This window comes from Nannospalax galili, unplaced genomic scaffold (genome assembly GCF_000622305.1).
Source record: "Nannospalax galili isolate Female #2095 unplaced genomic scaffold, S.galili_v1.0 scaffold1128, whole genome shotgun sequence".
NCBI classification, from domain to species: Eukaryota; Metazoa; Chordata; class Mammalia; order Rodentia; family Spalacidae; genus Nannospalax; species Nannospalax galili.
In genome coordinates, this window is record NW_008358632.1 from 1,010,451 (window position 1) to 1,013,706 (window position 3,256).

General features: G+C 38.7%; 1 protein-coding gene and 1 pseudogene across 2 annotated transcripts in view; one reads left to right on the plus strand and one right to left on the minus strand.

The window, feature by feature from the left end:
- The window catches only part of Myl4 (myosin light chain 4), a 32,584-nt gene that overhangs the window by 18,258 nt on the left and 11,070 nt on the right, over positions 1-3,256 (minus strand). The window lies entirely within an intron of this gene.
- Positions 1-3,256, plus strand: part of LOC103724782 — a 7,662-nt pseudogene that overhangs the window by 2,038 nt on the left and 2,368 nt on the right.

A 3,256-nucleotide genomic window follows, 5' to 3' on the forward strand; every position in this document is an offset into this window, starting at 1 on the left:
AAAATAAATAAATATATATATATTTTCTTAATTAAATAAATAAACCATATCCTGTGACTAGACACAACCTTACAGCAGGTTTTAATGACTATGAACCAAATCCCAGCAAGTGGAACTGATTCCTGTCTTCCAAAGATCTGAGCTCAGAAGACAAACATACTGATGAGATCTTTGCTGGCAATGTCCTTCCTGCTGCTGCTCAGGGAATATCAAAAGAAAATGGATAATCTAGCTAAAGTGTTTGTGGGATAACATCAAATGTTTTCACTATTTCTGATCCGGATGATAAAGGCATGTGGAATATATGTGGTTTTGATACTGGAGCTCTGGATATAATTTAAAATGCATATTAGATATGATTTATCAGTAACATCGTCATGCTCTAAGAGGTCCACCACCATCAGTGATCCCATTGAAGATACATAGCTTCTTCCCAGCCAATCCTAGCCCAGTGAAAGATTAATGGCAGTATGTATGTAATTAAAACATTTTTTAAAAATATTTTATTATTTTTATTTTATGTGTATGAGTGTTATGCCTGCATGTATGTAAGTGCAGCCATGTTGTATAATGCCTGAGGAGGACAGAAGAGACTGTCAGATCCCCTGGAACTGGAGTTACAGACAGTTGTTAGCTGTCATGTGGGTGCTGGGATTCGAACCCAGGTCTTCTGCAAGAACAGTCAGTGTTCTTAACCTCTGAACCATCTCTCCAGCCCCGTAATTAAAACATTTTTTACAAAGAAAGAAGGAAGGAACAAAGGAAGAGAGTCCAAAGTTTTATATACTAAACTAGCTAGGGAAATAGCTTTTTCTATCTAATAGACAGCTTCTTGTTAACAGACATTGTGAAAGAGTCAACAGTTTTGCTCTGGTGAATAGAATGTTTGTGCTTAAAAAGAGGTGAGATCCATAAAGGTTAAAACATCATTTAATTTATGTCTTATAGGGTTTATACTGAGTACAATATTGTATAACTGTAATAATTCAACTGTAAACCTGAAAATTTACAGCCAAATTTGAAAGAGATGCATCCTACCTCAGGAAAACGTTATTGATATGTGATATGCTTCTTCTAAGTATGTTGTTATTAAATAAATCATTTTTAAAAATTAAAAAAAAAAAAGAGGTGAGATCCAAAAGTTTGAGCAATCCCACATCATGCCACTTGAACAGTGCTTGTTTGCTTAAATGTTTTCACTGGAACAGGATGGCTTTGAGGGGCTGGAAAGATGGCTCAGCAGTTAAAAGCACTTGCTGTTCTTGCAGAGGACCTGAGCTCAATTCCCAGCACCCACATCAGGGGGCTCACAACTGCTTACAGCTCCAGTTCCAGAGGAATCCAACACCCTCCCCTGGCTTCCAAGGGGCTTGCATTCATACACATAATTTTAAAGATAATACATGTTTTTTTAGGGAAGAAAAGTATGACTTTAATAATGTATAAATACCCTGAAATACACTAAACCATGTAACCATCATGGAATATTCCATGCATAAACTTTTACACTGAGAAGGCAAAACATTTAATTAAACTATTAATGAGTTTTACAAATTCCTTTCAGAGTTTTCTAAACTCACATAAATAGCAGTGCTCTTATTCTATGAAAAATATATTTTGTTTGTGATGTTTTAATTGTACTTGCAGAGTTTGTTACCACAACCAAAATATAATAAAAACACTAAGAAGATCTTCTTGAACTGAGAGATGGCTCGGCCACTAAGAGATTTCTTGCTCTTGCAGAAGACCTGAGTTCAAATCCCAGCACCCACATGGCAGCAACAACTATCCGTAACTCTAGTTCCAGGGGATCCGACGCCCTCTTCTGATCTCCACGGGCATTGCATGACACGGGTGCACTTATACACATGCAGACAATACACTCATACACATAAAATAAAAAAATAATAAAAGTAAAGAAAATGGGGGAGGGAAACTTAAGAGAAGTCTTACATAGACCACTGAAGACTATAAATCAGGAACATGATTAATTCAACCCTCTGTTTATATAAGATTCCCTCTCACCGAGGAAGGATAAAAACAAGGAAGACTATGATGGCTCTGTCATCTACAAGGGCCAGATTTCAAAGGTGAAGGCAAAAAGGTGGGGGAAAGGGTCTAAAATCAATAATTTTTTTTCAAGACAGGGTCTCATGTAGCCCAGGCTGGCCTTCAACTCACTATATATCAAAAGATGATCTTTAACTTTTGATCTTCCTGCCTCTGCTTCCTGAGTGCTGGGATCACAGGCTTTTGCCACCATGCCCAGGTTATGTTGTTCTAGGGATTGAACACAGGGCTTCACGCATGCTAGACAAGCACTTTACCAAATGAGTTACATTTCTCAACCCTTAAAAACAAATTTGAAGGGTCACAGTAGTACTGGTTATCAGAGTACTTTATTTAAATTATCTCCTCAAATTTCATGCCCTAAGTTACTATGGTACAGTGGAGAATGTGACCCCTTTGGCTAATCACTCAACACTGCTGTTTAGTGATATATCTGTGAACTGCATTGTGGGAGGAGATGGCTGAGACAGGTGGATGAGACTCTCCCTTAGGAACTCAAGCAGTGAGCAGACAACAGGACTGCTGGTGTTTGGCACTGAGCAAGTCACCCAAACAGCATTGTCCCAAATGTGCTGCTAGCTACAGGGGATAACAGAGGCCCACAAGGTCACAATGGGGTCCTACCAGCCTGAGATGAGAACCCAAGACACAATCCTAAGGCAGCAAGCAGATGGAGCTGGCAGAGCTGAAAGGAGTTCTCTTAATGAGAAACACAGTTCCCTGGCACCAGGCTGCAAGAAACATGTAGAAAGAGATGGACAGCAAGAGATGTTCTCAGGATGGTCAATGAGACTCAAAATGGGAGCAAGCATTTTTGTAGGCTTTCTATGAATGAACTTTTTTTTTTAATTAAAAGAAGCATTTCATTACAACAGCATTAACCTATTCAATAACATTTTTCTGAGCTAGGGTACATCTCTTTCAAAATTGGCTGTACATTTCTAGGTTTACAGATTAATTATTACACTTATATAATCTTTTACTCATTATAAACTCTATAAGACATAAAAGATCAGTTAGTGGGGCTAGCAGGATGACTCAGCAGTAAAGATACCTGCTACCATGCCTGATGACCTGAGTTCTATCCCCAGGACCCATGTGGTAGAAGAAGAGAATCAGCTCTCACAAGTTGTCCTCTAACTCCACACGTGGGCCATGACACGGGCACATACACATACACACACAC